The sequence below is a fragment of the Oncorhynchus mykiss genome, chromosome 28 (genome assembly GCF_057628025.1).
Source record: "Oncorhynchus mykiss isolate SJ-2025 chromosome 28, ASM5762802v1, whole genome shotgun sequence".
Taxonomy (NCBI): Eukaryota; Metazoa; Chordata; class Actinopteri; order Salmoniformes; family Salmonidae; genus Oncorhynchus; species Oncorhynchus mykiss.
Window position 1 is genome coordinate 17007979 of NC_143049.1, and position 22895 is coordinate 17030873.

General features: G+C 42.8%; 1 long non-coding RNA gene across 1 annotated transcript in view; it reads right to left on the minus strand.

Annotated features, from left to right (window-relative positions):
• Nucleotides 1-3974: 3974 nt before the first annotated feature.
• The window catches only part of LOC149970784 (uncharacterized), a 461672-nt gene continuing 442751 nt past the window's right edge, over nucleotides 3975-22895 (minus strand). Inside the window, exons 3-4 of the long non-coding RNA XR_016492853.1 lie at nucleotides 14891-14986; nucleotides 3975-4100 (exon numbers count right to left, since the gene is read on the minus strand). This is a non-coding gene — a long non-coding RNA (uncharacterized LOC149970784). The remainder of the gene's footprint in view (nucleotides 4101-14890; nucleotides 14987-22895) is intronic.

A 22895-nucleotide genomic window follows, 5' to 3' on the forward strand; every position in this document is an offset into this window, starting at 1 on the left:
GGACGTAAGCAAAGCTTACGTCCCCACTGAGTACATGCTACTTCTCTTCCCTCGCACCATCCTTATGATTGTGCCATTGATCTCCTCCCAGACACCACACCACCTCGTGGTTGTCTATATTCTCTATCCGGGCCGGAGACCAAGGCCATGGAGGAGTACATAGAGGAGTCTCTGGCTACTGGAGACATCTGTCTGTCTGCTGGCACAGAGTTTTTCTTTGTGGAGAAGAAGGACAAGACTCTGCGTCCATGCATTGACTACTGGCATCTGAATGATATAACGATCAAGAATTGTTACCCCCTACCACTCCTCTCCTCGGTTTTCGAAACCATTCTCCCTACCTCATGCCTTGCGGCTTCAGTGGATTGGGGTATTGAAACCGTAGTCCTCAAGGCACAACGCTCTCAGCATGAACCTGAAGGGGACCCCGCTAACCGGTTGTTTGTCCCTAACTCAGCCCGGTCCAGGGTCCTGGAATGGGCTCATTCCTCCAGGCTGACCTGTCACCCAGGTTCCCGTCGTACCCTAGCCTTCCTCCGACAACGTTTCTGGTGACCCACAATGGTTCCTGACATCTCTGCCTTCGTCGCTGCGCACACAGTGTGTTTTAGAACTAGACTCCACGGCAAGCTCCTTCTGGCCACCTTCAGCCACTACCTGTCCCTCATCATCCCTGTTCCCAGATCTTTCTGGACTTTGTCACTGGACTCCCTCTGTGTGATGGCATCACTGACATTCTGACAGTGGTGGATCAGTTCTCCAAGGCTGCCCTATTCATCCCTTACCCCAAACTACCCTCTGGCAAGGAGACGGCCCAGCTTATGGTGCAGCACGTCTTCCGGATCCATGGACTCCCGGTGGACATGGTCTCCGACTGGGGTCCTCAGTTCTCGTCTCAGTTCTGGAAGGCATTCTGCACCCTTATTGGGTCGTTGGCCAGCCTGTCCTCTGGATTCCATCCCCAATCCAACGGCCATTTGGAGCGAGCTAACCAGGACCTGGAAACCACCCTAAGATGCCTGGTCTCCACCAACCCCACTACCTGGAGCCGACAACTGGTATAGGTGGAGTATGCCCGGAACACACTTCCCTGTTCATCCACGGGACTCAAACCATAGAGCACTCAAAAGGGGAATTAGCCTCTGCTCTTCCCAGAACAAGAGCATTAGGTCAACATACCCTCGGCCCAGATGTTTGTCCGCCACTATCGACGTACCTGGAGAAGAGCTGGGGCGGCACTTCTCAAGACCAACTCCAGGTAGAGTCGACAAGCGGACCGCCGGCGGACTACAGCTCCCCCCTACCGCATTGGGCAGAAGGTATGGCTTTCTACACGGGACCTGCCCCTTCGGGTGGAGTCCCGTAAATTGTCCCCTCGTTTCATTGGTCCTTTCCCATCTCTAGAGTTTTTAGTTCCACTGCTGTCCGTCTTTTGTTTCCCTGTACCCTCTGTATTCACCCTACTTTCCATGTGTCTAGGATTAAGCCCGTGTCTCACAGCCCTTTGTCTTCTGTCTCCAGGCCCATCCCTCCTCCGCGTGTCATCGATGGCCATCCGGCATACACGGTGAAATGCCTCCTGGGTGTTCAACCACGGAGCAGGGGTTTCCAGTGCCTGGTTGACTGGGAGGGTTACGGCCAGGAAGAAAGGTGCTGGGTTTCCGCTAGAGACATCCTGGATCCAGCACTCATTGCCGACTTCCACCACCGACACCCCGGTCAACCAGGTATGCGCCCAGGTAGGACGCCAGGAGGCGCCCCTAGAGGGGGGGTGGGGGTACTGTCACGCCCTGATTTGTTTCCCCTGTCATTGTGCTTGTCTCCACCCCCCTCCAGATGTTACTTATTATTCTCTGTGTATTTATCCCTGTGTTTCCTCTCTCTCTGTGCCAATTTGTCTTGTTTTGCCAAGTCAACCAGCGTTTTTCCTAGCTCCTATCTTTCCCAGTCTCAAACCTGCCTGCCTGACCACTCTGCCTGTTCTGAACCCGAGCCTGCCAATCCCCTTGTTCCTTTTGAACTCGTACCTGATCACTGAAATCCTGCCTGTCCTGACCTCGAGCCTGCCTATCGCCTGTTCCCGACCAGCCTTTTGCCTACCCCTTTTGTTATTATAAATATTGGAGCTCAACCATCTGCCTCCTGTGTCTGCAGTTGGGGCTCGCCTTCTGCCCTTATAAGAACATCTCTGGTCATCCCTACTGCCTCTTATCTGGCACATTCATTAAATACAAATGCTTAATTTGTTGGAATGTGCTAACAGTAATTTTTTTAAATAAAAATGGTGCCGTCTGGTTTGCTTAATGTAAGCAATTTGAAATTATTTTTTACTTTTGATACATAAGTATATTTTAGCAATTATATTTACTTTTGATACTTAAGTATATTTAAAACCAAATACTTGTAGACTTTTACTCAATTAGTATTTTACTGGGTGACTTTTACTTTTACTTGAGTCATTTTCTATTAAGGTATCACAATTGGATACTTTTTCCACCAGTGATTGGATATACTGTATTCTGTAGGTTTGAATCAACCCAAGAGGATGAATCCTGAAGATGGAACAAAGTGCATGACAATGTGGTCCAGAGGAAGCCAGCTATTTGTTCTCAATCCCTACCTTGCCCCATTCTTCCAAGAGCTCACTGAGTTTGAATGAAGACCTCTAGTGAGGTAAGTACACATACACACGATTCCAGCTTGATATGCCCATTGTCCCCTGTCTTTTTACCCACAGTGTAACAGCCCTGGTGCTCTCTCTCTCTCATTCTATTCTTTATTTTTCTATGCTTGTCCTAGGGGTGAGAAGAGCTAACAAATCAGAATTAAGGAGGTTTGTTACGGAGCCCCATGAGGAACACCTGATGCTGCGCTGACTTCTCTCTCCTGGATGCTCTTCGGCCCAAACTGTCCTGTTGTGGTTCACCTCCTCTGGACGCACTTACCCCAAACAGAGTTGCCCCTGATCATAGATTGGGCTGCATCACAGCCTGATATGGCAACTCCTTCACCTCAGACTGCAAGGCGCTTCAGATTGTGATACACGCAGCCGAATGCACCATTGGGTGCACACTGCCTGCCCTCCAGGACACCTACAACACCAGGGGTCGCAGGAAGGCGAAGAATAACATCAGGGACCTCAGCCATCCAAGCCATAGCCTCTTCCCCCCGTTTCCATTAATCAGACGCGGATAGCACAGGAGCATTATGGAGAAGACTGGCCAACAATTTCTACACCTAGACCATCAGGCTCCTGATAGCCACCACTACCTGTCTTTACAGTAAGGAAAATAATACTGTAAGACATATTACAGCATATCTGGTGTAATACAACATTTCAGTATTAAGCTGGCCACTGTGGTGCCAGTATAATGCTGTACATTTACAGGGAAAAGTTTTAAAGTGCAGCTTTACTCCCTGGTTGGGGGCACCTCCATCTGCCGCACCTTCAGATAGAACTTTCAAACTCAATCTCCCCCCACCCCCCCAGCCATCTGGAACTAAAATAGTATTTACAGATCCCCACACGGTGCCTGAACCTGGGCACAGCATCCAGAGAACCTGACCCAGATCTCTGCCTTGCTTTTCTGTCTCACCGCACCACAGCAAAGAGCAGAGCAGCAATATCTGTTTAACTCAGACGCACTAGCTGGAGGGATACAGACCCAGATAACCATCTTCTCTTCTCCCTCTTAAAAAGTGCAAAGTCACACAAAAAGATCTCAAGGGTAACCTAACCAGAGAGGAAAGTTTAGTGGAGGAGTTAGCTAGTAGCTCAAATGGAAAAATGTACAAACAGATAGACACAGCGAAGAGAAAGTGCTCCAATTCAAAACCAAGAGTGTTCTTTAATGCAGTATGTGTATACAATTACGGCATTTATGATCATGGTTGTAGTGGTTGTCAAGGAATATCCTTATGTTGGTTAGCCTCACAGTCATTCCAGTACTATTGGCATCTTGTGTCCTTGAGGCCCATTACAACAAAGAGGAAATAATCAAGGAGACTTTAGGACCGCGGCAGTGGCAAATCCAGATGGGACAGTCAGAATGAGAAATACTTTCGAGTAAGACCAGGCTCTTTTATCAGCACTACGCCAACTAAAGGAGAGATAGAGAGAGAGGGTGAAGGAGAGAGGGTGGGAAGGGGGGGGGGGGGGGGAGGTAGATAGTGTGGGCACTTCGTACACATCAGTAGGACTGGAGTCTAAAAGAGACATCAGTAGATAATGACTTCATCCTCGTAATATTAACTGAGTGTGTAAAAGCATGCGCCACCTTGTGAGTTTCTGAAGATACCTTTTTTAACATATCAGAGAAGGAGCAGAATAAGAGCACCACGTACTGTATATATACTGTTTAAATAATGTAAACACCATTTCACAATACCAGTGATTATAGGTTTTAAATGTGCAGTGGGTTTATGTTTGCTTATGTGTGTGGGTGAAAGAAAATGTATTTTTATGAAAATTAATAAAAAAAAGCTCCCTCTCTCACGCTCACAGACACGCGCAGGCGCATACACACACACACACACACACTGAGACAGCGCTCATCCATGAAGTGACTGTCATTGATAGTGGCTGTGACTGATTTGCTTGTGGGCGATGGGTGTGGGTGGGTTGATATAGTGTGTGCGAGGGTAGGAATCAATGTTGTTTCCACATAATTTGAACAAAACAATGTGATGACGTTGAATCAACATGGCAAACTGATTGGATTTGAAAAAGTCATCAACGTAAAAGGGAATTCTGTGTATATATATATATATATTTTAACCTAAATCCAAAGACTCAACTAAATGTAAATCAAACCTAAACGCTGAACTGACATCTGTGTCCCGAATGGGAAGCTCCTATCACCGAGACACGAGGACACTGCCAGTGCCGCAAACTGTCTGCATCAAATTAAGGGCAGCAGAGTTGCGTCACTGCTCTCCGCCTTTAAGCTCAAACGTAAACTTTTGCAGCCATCTCTCTTTGTTGACATAAGTAGGACTTAACTCATGTTATGAGAAACATACAGAACAAGAAAATAATATTTGTTCCTATTTTTACCCCCGACATGCCACCTCGCCAATATTATGCCATTAGTAACCATTACATCAAATCAAATAAAATGTTATTTGTCACATACACATGGTTAGCAGATGTTAATGCGAGTGTAGCGAAATGCTTGTGCTTCTAGTTCCGACAATGCAGTAATAACCAACGAGTAATCTAGCTAACTATTCCAAAACTACTACCTTATACACACACGTGTAAAGGGATAAAGAATATGTACATAAAGATATATGAATGAGTGATGGTACAGAGCGGCATAGGCAAGATGCAGTAGATGGTATTGAGTACAGTATATACATATGAGATGAGTATGTAAACAAAGTGGCATAGTTTAAAGTGGCTAGTGATACATGTATTACATAAAGATGCAGTAGATGGTATTGAGTACAGTATATACATATGAGATGAGTATGTAAACAAAGTAGCATTGTTTAAAGTGGCTAGTGATATATTTTACATCAATTCCCATCAATTCCCATTATTAAAGTGGCTGAGTTGAGTCAGTGTGTTGGCAGCAGCCACTCAATGTTAGTGGTGGCTGTTTAACAGTCTGATGGCCTTGAGATAGAAGCTGTTGTTCAGTCTCTCGGTCCCAGCTTTGATGCACCTGTACTGACCTCGCCTTCTGGATGATAGCGGGGTGAACAGGCAGTGGCTCGGGTGGTTGATGTCCTTGATGATCTTTATGGCCTTCCTGTGACATCGGGTGGTGTAGGTGTCCTGGAGGGCAGGTAGTTTGCCCCCGGTGATGCGTTGTGCAGACCTCACTACCCTCTGGAGAGCCTTACGGTTGTGGGCGGAGCAGTTGCCGTACCAGGCGGTGATACAGCCCGACAGGATGCTCTCGATTGTGCATCTGTAGAAGTTTGTGAGTGCTTTTGGTGACAAGCCAAATTTCTTCAGCCTCCTGAGGTTGAAGAGGCGCTGCTGCGCCTTCTTCACAATGCTGTCTGTGTGGGTGGACCAATTCAGTTTGTCTGTGATGTGTACGCCGAGGAACTTAAAATTTACTACCCTCTCCACTACTGTTCCATCGATGTGGATAGGGGGGGTGTTCCCTCTGCTGTTTCCTGAAGTCCACAATCATGTCCTTAGTTTTGTTGACGTTGAGTGTGAGGTTATTTTCCTGACACCACACTCCGAGGGCCCTCACCTCATCCCTGTAGACCGTCTCGTCGTTGTTGGTAATCAAGCCTACCACTGTTGTGTCGTCCGCAAACTTGATGATTGAGTTGGAGGCGTGCGTGGCCACGCAGTCGTGGGTGAACAGGGAGTACAGGAGAGGGCTCAGAACGCACCCTTGTGGGGCCCCAGTGTTGAGGATCAGCGGGGTGGAGATGTTGTTACCTACCCTCACCACCTGGGGGCGGCCTGTCAGGAAGTTCAGTACCCAGTTGCACAGGGCGGGGTCGAGACCCAGGGTCTCGAGCTTGATGACGAGTTTGGAGGGTACTATGGTGTTAAATGCTGAGCTGTAGTCGATGAACAGCATTCTCACATAGGTATTCCTCTTGTCCAGATGGGTTAGGGCAGTGTGCAGTGTGGTTGAGATTGCATCGTCTGTGGACTTATTTGGGCGGTAAGCAAATTGGAGTGGGTCTAGGGTGTCAGGTAGGGTGGAGGTGATATGGATATGGTCCTTGACTAGTCTCTCAAAGCACTTCATGATGACGGAAGTGAGTGCTATGGGGCGGTAGTTGTTTAGCTCAGTTACCTTAGCTTTCTTGGGAACAGGGACAATGGTGGCCCTCTTGAAGCATGTGGGAACAGCAGACTGGGATAGGGATCGATTGAATATGTCCGTAAACACACCAGCCAGCTGGTCTGCGCATGCTCTGAGAGCGCGGCTGGGGATGCCGTCTGGGCCTGCAGCCTTGCAGTAAGTAATCCATATTACTTTTTGAAAAATAATATTAAAAAGTATGTGAAAAAGTATGTTTTATTCTCTGAAACAATTGTGACCTATGGGAACATACATTGCCCGTATTCCCCAGCCACAATATCAATATACCTCAGCCCCACTTACACACACACCTAAACCCAATTAACCACACACCCCAGCCTTGGTACCCCTATGCCCTACATGCCAATTTCCTAATATTGATACAATCAAGTCCTGATGCACCCATTTTGCCTTACAAGCCCCTTTTCTTACCCAATTCCTTTGCCAAAACACCTCAGTCCTGTTACTTTCCTATCTCTGCCTTGTGACCCACTTTGCCAAGGCCTGCATTCCGCCAAGTCAACAACATTTACCTATTTCCAGCTGTCCACTGCACACTCCAACCCTGTTTTTGGCATATCTTAGTCCTGTGACCTTTGACCTGTATACCCTAAACATTTAATAGATAACCTCATAGTACAGTTGAATAACATAACCTCATTCACTTTTTTCTACAAAAATGTGTTACCAGTAGGATTTGAAAGGGCAGTCATACCCATTACCTGTATGAACCTGGTACATCTCCACACCCGATTACTCATGTCTTGAGCAGCATCACTCTTTCGAGTAGCACACAACCCCCGCAACACTAAACCCAGAGTTCAGATGATTGGCCCAAAAAACGTAAGTCTTCTTATTGGCCAAACCATATCAGGCCACTTTAGTTCAAAGGTCAAAGTAATTAAGTGGATGGTGCATCAAATAATTAAACCATGAGTGATTCTCAAATGATTGAAATGCCATTTCTTTGCAGTTTGCACATGAAGAAAAACGTGCTTGATGCAATGCAATAACAACACAGGCTAAACAGCAAAACACAATGTTTCTAATACATGGTTTTGACAGGGTATTACACAGGTAAATGCATGCTACCCCAGTGCCCAAGCGTAAACTTTCATATAAACCAGGTCTACACCTGTACTTCAGCCCTAATATACCCATACGGACCAGGTTTACACATGTGGCTATGTCCAAGTCTGATTTAACAGATCTACTCTTAGAAAACAGGTCTAACTAGACTGAACAAAAATAAACGCAACATGCAACAATTCCAAAGATTTTACTGAGGTACAGTTCACAATAAGAAATCGGTCATTTGAAATAAATTCATTAGGCCCTAATCTATGGATTTCACATGACTGGGAATATAGGCTCCTGACCAATTGTGCTATTTTGTGTGTTTTTTTGCACCGATAGTAACTTCTTCTTCTTTTTTTACATGGTGTTACGGCCATTGTTTCATATGATGAAAAGAGCTTCTGGATATCAAAAGTGATTGCTAACCTTGATTTGGATGAGGACATAATGCTCATCCCAGACCAGGCCCAAATCCCCGTCACTCACTAAGTTTACATACACTAAATTAGTATTTGGTATCATTGCCTTTAAATTGTTTAACTTGGGTCAAACGAAACGTTTGAGCCTTCCACCTTCCGGGTAGCCTTCCACAAGCTTCCCACAATAAGTTGGGTGAATTTTGGTCAGTTTTGTAGGCCTCCTTGCTCGCACATGCTTTTTCAGTTCTGCCCACAAAAATCTGTAGGATTGAGGTTAGGGCTTTGTGATGGCCCCTCCAATACCTTGACTTTGTTGTCCTGAAGCCATTTTGCCACAACTTTGGAAGTATGCTTGGGGTCCTTGTCCATTTGGAAGACCCATTTGCGACCAAGCTTTAACTTCCTGACTGATGTCTTGAGATATTGCTTCAATATATCCACATAATTGTCCTGCCTCATGATGCCATCTATTTTGTGAAGTGTACCAGCCCCTCCTTCAGCAATGCACCCCCACAACATGATGCTGCCACCCCCGTGCTTCACGGTTGGGATGGTGTTCTTCGGCTTGCAGGCCTCCCCCTTTTTCCTCCAAACATAACGATGGTCATTATGACCAAAGAGTTCTATTTTTGTTTCATCAGACCAGAGAACATTTCTCCAAGAAGTAAGATCTTTGTCCCTATGTGCAGTTGCAAACCGTAGTCTGGCTGTTTTATGGCGGTATTGGAGCCATGGCTTCTTCCTTTTCAGGTTATGTCGATATAGGACTCATTTTACTGTGGATATAGATACTTTTGTACCGCTTCTTCCAGCATCTTCACAAGGTCCTTTGCTGTTGTTCTGGGATTGATTTGCACTTTTCGCACCAAAGTACATTCATCTCTAGGAGACAAAACACGTCTCCTTCCTGAGCGGTATGACGGCTGCGTGGTCCCATGGTGTTTCTACTTGCGTACTATTTTGTACAGATGAACGTGCTACCTTCAGGTGTTTGGAAATTGCTCGAAACCAGACTTTTGGAGGTCTACAATTGTTTTTCTGAGGTCTTGGCTGATTTCTTTTGATTTTCCCATGATGTCAAGCAAAGAGGCACTGAGTTTGAAGGTAGGCCTTGAAATACATCCACAGGTACACCTCCAATTGACTCACATGATGTCAGTTAGCCTATCAGAAGCTTCTAAATCCATGACATCATTTTCTGGAATTTTCCAAGCTGTTTAAAGTTACAGTCAATTTAAACCTCTGACCCACTGGAATTGTGATACAGTGGAATTTCAGAGAAATAATCTTTTTGGAAACAATTTTTGGAAAAATGACTTGTGTCATGCACAATGTAGAAGTCCTGACCGACTTGCTAAAACTATTGTTTGTTTAACAAAACATTTGTGGAGTGGTTGAAAAACGAGTTTTAATGACTCCAACCTAAGTGTATGTGACTTCAAATGTTTATGCTTGTTGTTTACTGTTAGAATTAGTTTATAGACTTCAAAAATTATGTTAATAGTAACAATGCATATACGTAGAACATGCATGGAGAACCTTGCTCTTAGAGATCTTCACTGTGGTCGTTCTCCAGGGTATTTTCTACTTGCCTCCACTATCCGTGCCCTACCCTTTTGGTTACAGTGGATATGAGATTATTTTTGGCCTGCCTGCCCAATGCAGACATGATGGGATTAGTATTGGCCTCGTGGGCACGTCCAATGCATTTGTACATGTGGCTTGTCATTTCTATACTGAAACAAGATTTGCAAATCCTCACACATTGTTTAAATTTTTCTGAGATGTTTTCTCCATTTTAAATTATACTATTAGAAATAGGAAACGCACTAACACATCTGAAATAACTTGGGTGTGTTAATCATTTGCTAATAACTTTAAATAAAATAAAAAGCTGATTCATACTAGCAAGATCAGTGTGTGGGTTTTTCTTTTACGTTAGACAATTACTGTGTTACCATGTTGAAGGATACCAGATTTGACTTCTACAGTTACTGTACATTCAGTCATGAAATGGATTACTGCAACCCCTAACCTTGTAATCAAGGTAGACCTTAAAGATGACCCTGACAAATCCTACAAGCGTTGGAGCCGGTGTAGTAGGATTCTACAGGGCCTTGCGAAAGTATTCGGCCCCCTTGAACTTTGCGACCTTTTGCCACATTTCAGGCTTCAAACATAAAGATATAAAACTGTATTTTTTTGTGAAGAATCAACAACAAGTGGGACACAATCATGAAGTGGAACGACATTTATTGGATATTTCAAACTTTTTTAACAAATCAAAAACTGAAAAATTGGGCGTGCAAAATTATTCAGCCCCTTTACTTTCAGTGCAGCAAACTCTCTCCAGAAGTTCAGTGAGGATCTCTGAATGATCCAATGTTGACCTAAATGACTAATGATGATAAATACAATCCACCTGTGTGTAATCAAGTCTCCGTATAAATGCACCTGCACTGTGATAGTCTCAGAGGTCCGTCAAAAGCGCAGAGAGCATCATGAAGAACAAGGAACACACCAGGCAGGTCCGAGATACTGTTGTGAAGAAGTTTAAAGCCGGATTTGGATACAAAAATATTTCCCAAGCTTTAAACATCCCAAGGAGCACTGTGCAAGCGATAATATTGAAATGGAAGGAGTATCAGACCACTGCAAATCTACCAAGACCTGGCCGTCCCTCTAAACTTTCAGCTCATACAAGGAGAAGACTGATCAGAGATGCAGCCAAGAGGCCCATGATCACTCTGGATGAACTGCAGAGATCTACAGCTGAGGTGGGAGACTCTGTCCATAGGACAACAATCAGTCGTATATTGCACAAATCTGGCCTTTATGGAAGAGTGGCAAGAAGAAAGCCATTTCTTAAAGATATCCATAAAAAGTGTCGTTTAAAGTTTGCCACAAGCCACCTGGGAGACACACCAAACATGTGGAAGAAGGTGCTCTGGTCAGATGAAACCAAAATTGAACTTTTTGGCAACAATGCAAAACATTATGTTTGGCGTAAAAGCAACACAGCTGAACACACCATCCCCACTGTCAAACATGGTGGTGGCAGCATCATGGTTTGGGCCTGCTTTTCTTCAGCAGGGACAGGGAAGATGGTTCAAGTTGATGGGAAGATGGATGGAGCCAAATACAGGACCATTCTGGAAGAAAACCTGATGGAGTCTGCAAAAGACCTGAGACTGGGACGGAGATTTGTCTTCCAACAAGACAATGATCCAAAACATAAAGCAAAATCTACAATGGAATGGTTCAAAAATGAACATATCCAGGTGTTAGAATGGCCAAGTCAAAGTCCAGACCTGAATCCAATCGAGAATCTGTGGAAAGAACTGAAAACTGCTGTTCACAAATGCTCTCCATCCAACCTCACTGAGCTCGAGCTGTTTTGCAAGGAGGAATGGGAAAAAATGTCAGTCTCTCGATGTGCAAAACTGATAGAGACATACCCCAAGCGACTTACAGCTGTAATCGCAGCAAAAGGTGGCGCTACAAAGTATTAACTTAAGGGGGCTGAATAATTTTGCACGCCCAATTTTTCAGTTTTTGATTTGTTAAAAAAGTCTGAAATATCCAATAAATGTCGTTCCACTTCATGATTGTGTCCCACTTTTTGTTGATTCTTCACAAAAAAATCCAGTTTTATATCTTTATGTTTGAAGTCTGAAATGTGGCAAAAGGTCGCAAAGTTCAAGGGGGCCGAATAATTTCGCAAGGCACTGTATCTTAGTCCTATATTTACCTCCATGTTTGATGGCTCGTTGGAGGTAATTGCGGGCTTTCTTGTAAGCATCCATGTCTTGTTCCTTGAAAGTGGTTGCTCAAGCCTTTGGCCTCCATGGATTCTGCCTGCAATCCATTGATTTTGGTTACGGTGCATACGTAAGGTCACTGTGGGGATGACATCATCGATGGACTTATTGAAGAAGCCCGTGACTGATGTGGTAAACTCCTCAATGTTGTCGGAGGAATCCCTGAACATATAGTCTGTGCTAGCAAAGCAGTCTTGAATCTTTGAATGCACGGTTTGTCTGAAATCTTCAATACTGAGCACTTTACTGGTACGTCCTTTTTGACTTTTTGCTTGTAACCAGGAAGCAGGCAGACGGAGTCGTGGTCTGATTTGCTGAAGGGAGGGCGAGGGAGGGCCTTGTATGCGTTTCTGTTGGTAGAGTAAAAGTCATCCAGAGTGTTAGTGCCTTTTGTGGCGCAGGAGATGTTTTGGTTAAAGTGGGGTAAAACACATTTCAGTCTTATGGTCCTTTGCAGCTCGTTGAGTGCCTGCATAGCGCCATTCTCGTTTTGTGGTGGGATGTGTCCAAACTGTTGACTGGTACTGTATATACTGTACAATGTTTCCTGATCTTTCTTAAATCTCTCAGATGTAGGATAGTCACTCCATAACAAACTTCCTTTTGAATTTTTGTTGTTCTATGTAGTGAATCTGTTATTCAATGTTTTTTTTACTGGCTATTGCAGTTAGGCCATTTTTTGATACTTCAAGGGGTCTTACAATTCAAAATCAAATAGCTAAATTATCCTTGGCATGACCTCTTTAAAACAATTCCATATAGCTTAGAAGAACCACTCCCCCGGCTCAGAGCTTAGACAGGGCTTAGACTGTCAAGGGTTAAAATAGGCAATGTTCACCCGAGCTTTTTGAGGTAGTCACCTGGAATGCATTTCAATTAACAGGTGTGCCTTGGATACGTTCATTAGAGTTAACTGCACCTCAGGTTGCAGCCCAAATAAATGCATCACAGAGTTAAAGTAACAGACACATCTCAACATCAACTGTTCAGAGGAGACAGTGTGAATCAATCCTTCATGGTCATATTGCTGTAAAGAAACCACTACTAAAGGACACCAATAAGAAGAAGAGACTTGTTTGGGCCAAGAAACACAAGCAATGGACATGAGACTGGTGGAAATCTGTCCTTTTGTCTGATGAGTCCATATTTGAGATTTTTGGTTCCAACCGCTGTGTCTTTGTGAGATTCAGAGTAGGAGAACGATGGGATGCAGAGTAGGTGATCTCCGCATGTATGGTTCCCACCGTGAAGAATGGAGGAGGAGTTGTGATGGTGTGGGGATGCTTTGCTGGTGACACTGTCAGTGATTTGTTTAGAATTCAAGGCTCACAACCAGCATGGTTACCACAGCATTCTGCAGTGAAACACAATCCCATCCTGTTTGGGCTTAGTGGGACTATCATTTGTTTTTCAACAGGACAATGACCCTAAACACTCCATGCTGTGCAAGGGATAATTTGACCAAGAAGGAGAGTGAAGGAGTGCTGCATCAGATGACCTGGCCTCCACAATCACCCGACCTCAACCGAATTGAGATGGTTTGGGATGAGTTTGACCGCAGAGTGTAGGAAATGCAGCCAACAAGTCCTGAGCATATTTGGGAACTCCTTCAAGACTGTTGGATATGCATTCCTCATGAAGCTTGATGAGAGAATGCCAAGAGGGTGCAAAGCAGTCATCAAGGCAAAGGGTAAGCTGAAGAATCTAAATCTAAAACATATCTAAATCTAAAATATATTTTGATTTGTTTAACACTTTTTTGGTTATTACATTAATTAATATGTTATTGTACAATGTAGAAAATAGTTTAAAAAATAAAGTAAAACCCTTGAATGAATAGGTGTGTCCAGACTTTTGACTGGAACTGGAACTGTATTATAGACCCTTATTTTTTCACTATCCGGTCTCCATAATTTAAACTGAAGAAATATATTAACTCAACATGCAACAATTTGAAATATTTTACTGAGTTACAGATCATAAATGGTTATCAGTAAATTGAAATAAATAAATTAGGCCCTAATCTATGGATTTCACGTGACTGTGCAGGGGTGCAGCCATGGTTGGGCCTTTGAGGTCATAGGTCCACCCACTTGGCAGCCAGGCCCACCCACTGGGGAGCCAGGCCCAGGCAATCAGAATTTGTTTTTCTCCACAAAAGAGCTTTATTACAGACAGAAATCCTCCTCAGATGTGGAAGCCCTAGGCTGGTGTGGTTACACGTGGCCTGCGGTTGTGAGGCCGGTTGGACGTACTGCCAAATTCTCCAATGACATTGGAGGCAGCTTATGGTAGAGAAATAAACATTAAATTCTCTGGCAAAAGCTCTGGTGGACATTCCTGCGGTCAGCATGCCAATTGCACGCTCCCTCAAAACTTGAGACATCTGTGGCATTGCATTGTGTGACAAAACTGCACATTTTAAAGTGGCCTTTAATTGTCCCCAGCACAAGGTGCACCTGTGTAATGATCATGCTGTTTAATCAGCTTTTTGATATGCCACACTTGTCAGGTGGATGGATTATTTTAGTAAACGAGAAATGGTCACTAACAGGGATGTAAATATATTTGTGCACAAAATTAGAGATTAATAAGGTTTTGGTGCGTATGGGACATTTCTGGGATTTGTTACTTCAGCTCATATTACATGGGACCAACACTTTTCATGTTACATTGATGTTGTTGTTCAGTGTACTTCAACACATTTTTTCAACTGGTTCCAGAGGGAACTTCAGATGTGGCTTCTGAGGCCTAGAGCAAAACATGTACGTGTTCATGACAGTCTCACCTTTCCACAGAGGGGTCATATTATGTGAGGCCCAAACTGTTTGGACACTACAGACAGAAGTTGGCAGATTGGCTGTACCGACTTCAGACGAGGTGCCTGTGGGGGTCATAGAGAAAAACGGAGAACATCATCGTGTGTCATCTTTCCATAGAGGGGTCATTTTATTTGTAATTTTTTTATTTCACCTTTAATTAACCAGGTAGGCTTGTTGAGAACAAGTTCTCATTTGCAACTGCGACCTGGCCCAGAAAAAGTAAAGCAGTTCGACATATACAACAACACAGAGTTACACATGGAATAAACAAACATACAATCAATAATACAGTAGAAAATTGTCTGTGTACAGCATGTGCAAATGAGGTAGGATAAGGGAGGTAAGGCAATAAATAGGCCATGGTGGCGAAGTAATTACAATATAGGAATTAAACATTGGAATGGTACATGTAGAATGTGCAGAAGATGAATGTGCAAGTAGAGATACTGGGGTGCAAAGGAGCAAGATAAATAAATAAATACAGTATGGGGATGAGGTAGTTGGACGGGCTATTTACAGATGGGCTATGTACAGGTGCAGTGATCTGTGAGCTGCTCTGACAGCTGGTGCTTAAAGCTTGTGAGGGAGATAAGAGTCTCCAGCTTTAGTGATTTTTGCAGTTTGTTCCAGTCATTGGCAGCAGAGAACTGGAAGGAGAGGTGGCCACAGGAAGAATTGGCTTTGGGGGTGACCAAGTGAGATATACCTGCTGGAGCGCGAGCTACCGGTGGGTGCTGCTATGGTGACCAGTGAGCTGAGATAAGGCGGGGCTTTACCTAGCAGAGACTTGTAGATGACCTGGAGCCAGTGGGTTTGGCGAAGAGTATGAAGCGAGGGCCAGCCAACGAGAGCCTACAGGTCACAGTGGTGGGTAGGATATGGGGCTTTGGTGACAAAACGGAGGGCACTGTGATAGACTGCATCCAATTTGTTGAGTAGAGTGTTGGAGGCTATTTTGTAAATGACATCGCCAAGGGCGATGATCGGTAGGATGGTCAGTTTTACGAGGGTATGTTTGGCAGCATGAGTGAAGGATGCTTTGTTGCAAAATAGGAAGCCGATTCTAGATTTAATTTTGGATTGGAGATGCTTAATGTGAGCCTGGAAGGAGAGTTTACCGCCTAACCAGACACCTAGGTATTTGTAGTTATCCACCACTAAGTCAGAACCGTCCAGAGTAGTGATGCTGGGCGGGCAGGTGTGGGCAGCGATCGGTTGAAGAGCATGCGTTTAGTTTTACTTGCATTTAAGAGCAGTTGGAGGCCACGGAAGGAGAGTTGTATGGCATTGAAGCTCGTCTAGAGGTTAGTTAACACAGTGTCTGTAACGACTTCCGCCGCAGTCTGTCCCTCTCCTTGTTCAGGCGGGGTTCGGTGGTCTACGTCACTGGCCTTCTAGATATCACCGATCCACTTTTCCTTTTCCATTTGTTTTGTCTTTGTTTTCTACACACCTGGTTTCAATTCCCTTCATTACACGTTCATTATTTAACCCTCTGGTTTCCTTCATGTTTGTGTGCGTGTTTGTTTTATTGTCAGGCTATGATTCTGACGGCTGGTATTATTGTTGCCGGGTTTTGTTGTTTCTCCCGTTTATTCGTGGTTCCGGTATTTTTCCTGCACCATTGTATTGTGTTGGTTCTGGTCTTTACTTTATTAAATACCTTGTCCACGCATCTCAGCTCTCCTGCGCCTGACTCCTTTTCACCAGTTACCCACAGCCTTGACAGTATCCAAAGAAGGGCCAGAGGTATACAGAATGGTGTCGTCTGTGTATAGGTGGATCAAAGAATCACCAGCAGCAAGAGCGACATCATTGATGTATACAGAGAAGAGAGTCGGCCCGAGAATTGAACCCTGTGGCACCCCCATAGAGACGGCCAGAGGTCCGGACAACAGGCCCTCCGATTTGACACATTGAACGCTATCAGAGAATTAGTTGGTGAACCAGGCGAGGCAATCATTTGAGAAACCAAAGCTGTTGGGTCTGCCAATAGAATGTTGTGATTGACAGAGTCGAAAGCCAGGTCGAGTGTGTAGTCCAAACTTTTCAGATGCCACAGACGATTTTGTGAGAAGGCCGATTTTTATGATGTCTCATGGTCTGAAAAACATTGCTCTAGCTCTGTCACCTTTCGCCGCAGATGCGGAAGTGTGACATAGGCAGATGTGGTGGATCTCTACCTTAAACTGAAGGTTTATTATTTTGTATTTCGCTAATTAGATTCCTGCTTGGACATCAACCTTAGGGAGGTAAATGCTGGCTTATGTTCGCAAATATGGCCCAATTGTCTATATACAGTGCATTGCAAAAGTATTCACTCCCTTGGCATTTTTCCTATTTTTTTTGCAGTACAACATGTCATTTAAATGGATTGTTATTTGGATTTCACGTAATGGACATACACAAAATAGTCAAAATTGGTGAAGTGAAATGAGAAAAATTATTTGTTTGAAAAAATTCTAAAGAAAATTTAAACAGAAAAGTGGTGTGTGCATATGTATTCACCCCCTATGCTATGAAGCCCCTAAGTAAGATCTGATGCAACCAATTACCTTCAGAAGTCACATCATTCGTTAAATAAAGTCCACCTGTTTGCAATCTAACTGTCATATGATCTGTCACGTGATCTCAGTATATATATACACCTGTTCTGAAAGGCCCCAGAAGTCTGCAACACCACCAAGCAAGCGGCACCACCAAGCAAGCGGCACCCCCAAGCAAGCGGACATTTTGAAGACCAAGGAGGTCTCCAAACAGGTCAGGGACAAAGTTGTGGAGAAGTACAGACAAGGGCTGGGTAATAAAAAAATATCTGAAACTTTGAACATCCCACGGAGCACCATTAAATCCAATATAAAAACATTTAAAGAATATGGCACCGCAACAAACCCGCCCACCAAAACTCACGGACCAGGCAAGGAGGGCATTAATCAGATAAGCAACAAATGGACCAAAGATAACCCTGAAAGAGCTGCAAAGCTCCACTGCGGAGATTGGAGTATCTGTCCATAGGACCACTTTAAGCCGCACACTCCACAAAGCTGGGCTTAACGGAAGAGTGGCCAGAGAAAAGCCATTGCGTAAAGAAGAAAATAAGCAAACACGTTTGGTGTTCGTAAAAAGGCATGTGGGAGACTCCCTAAACATATGGAAGAATGCACTCTGGTCAGATGAGACTAAAATGTAGCTTTTTGTCCATCAAGGAAAACGCTATGTCAGTACGCAAACCCAATACCTCTCATCTTTCCCGAGAACACCATCCCCACGTTTTTCATCGGCAGAGACTGGGAAACTGGTCAGAATTTAAGGAATGATGGATGACGCTAAATACAGGGAAATTCTTGAGGGAAACCTGTTTCAGTCTTTTAGACATTTGAGACTGGGACGGAGGTTCACATTCCAGCAGGACAATGACCCTAAGCATACTGCTAAAGCAACATTTGAGTGGTTACTGGGAAATACTTAAATGTCTTGGAATGGCCTAGTCAAAGCCCAGACCTCAATTCAATTTAGAATATGTGGTATGACTTAAATATTGCTGTACACCAGCAGAGCCCATCCAACTTGAAGGAGCTGGAGCAGTTTAGCCTTGAAGAATGGGCAAAAACCTCATTGGCTAGATGTGTCAAGGTTATAGAGACATACCCCTAGAGAATTGCTGCTGTAATTGCTGCAAAAGGTGGCTCTACAAAGTATTGCCTTTGGAGGGGTGAATAGTTATGCACACTCAAGTCTTATTTCTTGTTTGTTTCACAATACAAAATATTTTGTATCTTCAAAGTGGTAGGCATGTTGTGTAAATCAAATGACACAACCCCTCCCAAAATCCATTTTAATTCCAAGTTGTAAGGCAACAAAATAGGAAAAATGCCAAGAGGGGTGAATACTGTCGCAAGCCACTGTAATCACACCAATATGATATTTACAGCAGAAAATGATTTGTCTTTGTTACACAAACACATCCATTTATTTTTAGTTGATGTACGGTATCTACACTCAAGCTGGGAGATGTTTGTGCAATGTCCATATGTAGCCTACACACGTGAGGATATTATTTCTGGGTTTGTCTTTTTCGGTAAAGATCTAACAGCTGACATAAGGAGAGATGAGCATTTCACTACACCTGCAATAACATCTGCTAAACACGTGTATGTGACCAATACAATTTGATTTGATGATACTGAAGCTGACTGAAGACTGTGTGCAGTCAACTCGCAATAGCTGATATCTTTTCCACTGTAACATGTATTTACATGACATGAAGAAACATTGAAAATAAGTTGTAAGCTACTTTTGTATCATATGAAACACATTCCAGACACTGGCTCTTGCGATCTGATTTGACAAGAAATATCAGCTAGATAGGATAGCCAGCTGCAGCGATCACCAAGATATGCTAGCTAACTGCTGTCAGCTTGGATAACCACAAGGTCAGCGCAGGCTTTAGCCTATCCATAGAACTGAATTAGCTGACCATCTTGAGATGGCGTGTCCATCAGGAGGAGAGAAGTCCTCAACTTCAAAACAATGTTCTCTCCATAACAAATTAAGCTAGCTGAGCTGTACTCACTACTCCACTTGTTTGTTGTAGCTGAACGGCAAAGACACACTCAAGAAACACCCACACTCCTGCTAATCAAAGGGCTACCCAGACCCCTCTTTTACGCTGCTGCTACTCTCTGTTTATAATCTACGCATAGTCACTTTAACTCTACCTACATGTACATATTACCTCAATTACCTCGACTAACCGGGGCCCCCGCACATTGACTCTGTACCGGGCTGCTGTTTAATTATTTGTTACTTTTTTTTCTATTTAAAAAATTGTACTTATCTATTTTTTACTTAACACTTAAAAAATATATATTCTTAACTTCTTAAAGCAATGTTGGTTGGGCCTGTAAGTAAGCATTTCACTGTAAGGTTGTATTCAGTGCATGTGACAAATAACATTTGATTTGATCAAACCACACTCCCAAGATGGCTCTCGTTTGCCTTCAGTCATGGCCTCTAGCGTTTCTTAATAAGCATCGATGAAAAACGAGGCCAAATCAGTGATTGACCTTCAAACATTGTTTACAAAAAAAATATTAAAACATTTCAACAATGTATTTGCTTTTTAAACTGTTGAATGTAGACTTCTGGTGCCAAATCTATCTGTAAAAGTACACCTTGGAGAAATATGCTTGTGGCTTGTGACCATTTTGAGAAATCATATGAAACTTCTCTAAATGATAATACATAATATGACAATTTTTTTGTAAGTGCAACTTTGACATCTCTAGAGCCTGTAAAGTACAAAAGTTTTGTGCTGCACTATTGTGACCCATGGGATTAAATGGGTTATTAATTGAAAAAGCACCACAGCTGTTTTTAGTCAATCGTTTCTCTGAACAGACTGTTATATATTGCGGCTCCATTTCCCTGCAAGGTCAATTTTCAGCTCTCCGGCCGTGTGATGTGATAGGCTTGGCCCCATTGCTTGCAAGGGTTCCTGACACTATCATGTCCATGTTTACTCCCCTGCTCAGTTGGCCAATCACCTCTCACCACTCCTTATATCCTACTCACCCCTTTGCATCCTCCAGACCTTCTCTTAGAGGCACCGTGGAGATTCAATCATCTCTCGCCCAGCGGCCCAGCCCATGGACACAAGGTGGAGTGCTGACAGGTGCGAGAGGAGCCAGATGTGCCCCTCGGACGTGAGGTCAGTGATACACTGCTGGGCGACCGGGTCGGGGTCGCCTTCTGATGGGCTTGTAGTCTACTTCCCTCCTCCCCACTGCTTTCTCTGCCCACTTCCTATTTGGCCGATACGGTGCAATAACTGTGCAAAAGTTATACATTACAGTATGTAGCTTACATTCTTCATCATTAGTACTTCTGAGATACATATTCCAATTAAGAAAACCATGTTCCACAGAGAAACACTTTGAATAACAAAGAGTAACAAATAGAGAGGTTAAGATAGAGCCGGAGAATACACATGGTGTTAGATAATAATGAGTTATCATTGGGCGGATAATTGGAATTAGAATGTAATATAGACTCTCTCTTTGTTATAGGGAGAACATAGTGCTTTGTTTCTACTGTGTGGTAATTGCTCATAATAGACTACAGAGAATTTAAAAAACACTTCTCATTTTTATCTGCAAAGCCTACTTCTTCATCATGAGAGTAACTTTCTGGGAAAGCAATGGGCGCACACAAACTTTGCCAGCAGTCCCCCCAAAATATTTGAATTAGGAGTGTTATGAAGCGTTTATAGACTAATTCCTGGTATTGCAGGAGTACAATTGTATTATTTATTTTATATCATTTTATTATTAGTCTTACGTGTCATTACCATTTCTGAGAGCAGACATTATTTTGTGAACAGCGTGAGACAATAACAGATTCTTGTGCACTGCACCGCTCTCCTGCCTATTGCAAAAATGTTTCTCAACAACATGTATTCTACTTTAATCAATAGTTTAGTTTCAAGATGAATAAACAAACAATCAAGCATCTGAGATTAGAGTGTATCTCATCTGCATATCGTTGCAGGTTGGAAGAAAAATCCATTCCAAAACACATGCACAGTGGTATTTCACAATATCAATGTCAAATCGTGCTCCAACCGGGGTCAATCAAACAAACAAACCAAGTCAAATTGCTTCAAAGATAATTTAATTTCTATTTCTCTCAATTTCACAAGCTGAGTTGGTGATGTAACATTATAATATGAAGTGTGTGTGTGCATGCGTGTGTGTGTGTATACAGCAGTGGTGTAAAGTACTTAAGTAAAAATACTTTAAAGTACAACTTAAGTCGTTTTTTGGGGTTACTGTACTTTACTATCTATATTTTTAACTATTTTTACTTCACTACATTCCCTAAGAAAATATTGTACTTTTTACTCCATACATTTTCCTTGGCACCCAAAAGTACTCCTTACATTTTGAATGCTTAGCAGAACAGGAAAAGAGTCAAATTCACGCACTTATCAACCGAACATCCCCTGTTTGTAAATGATGTCTGAATGTTGCAGTGTGCCCAAGTTTTCCATAAATAAATAAAAACAAGAAAATGGTGCCATCTGGTTTGCTTAATATGAGTAATTTTAAATGATTTATACTTTTACTTTTGATACTTAAGTATATTTTAAACCAAATACTTTTAGACTTTTACTCAAGTCGAATTTTACTGGGTAACTTTTACTTTAACTTGAGTCATTTTCTATTAAGGTATCTTTACTTTTACTCAAGTATGACAGTTGGGTACTTTTTCCACCACTGGTATACAGTGGGGTCTGAAATTATTGACACCCTTGATAAAGATTAGCAATACTCTATAAAATAAATAATTCAAATACTTAGCTATATTGAATATTATATTGATATATTGAATTTGGGAAATTATATTATTTTATACCAATACAATTGCTCAGAGAAAGAGATTTTGCTAAACAAGTAATATATTTCTTTATCAAAATGGTAGGGGTCAAAATGATTGACACCCCTAAAGATTCGTATAAATGAAATAGTCAAACGTTTAGTATTTGGTCCCATATTCCTATCATGCAATGATTACATCAAGCTTGTGACTCTACAAACATATTGAAACATTTTCAGTTAGTTTTGGTTGTGTTTCAGAACATTTTGTGCCCAATAGATAAATGCATGGCAAATAACATATTATGTCATTTTGGATGTATTTTTAGAATAAATAAGAATATAATATGTTTTTAAACACTTGTACATTAATGTGGATGCTACCATGATTATGGATAATCCTGAACTAATGAGTGAGAAAGTTAGAGGGTCAAAGACCGTACCCCGAAGGCATACTATCCTCTCACCATTACCAATAATAGGAAAGGTTAGCATGTCTTGGGAGTATGATCTTTGACCCTCTGTGACTTTTTCACTCATCATTATTCACGATTCATTCAGGATTATCCGTAATCATGGTAGCATCCACATTAAT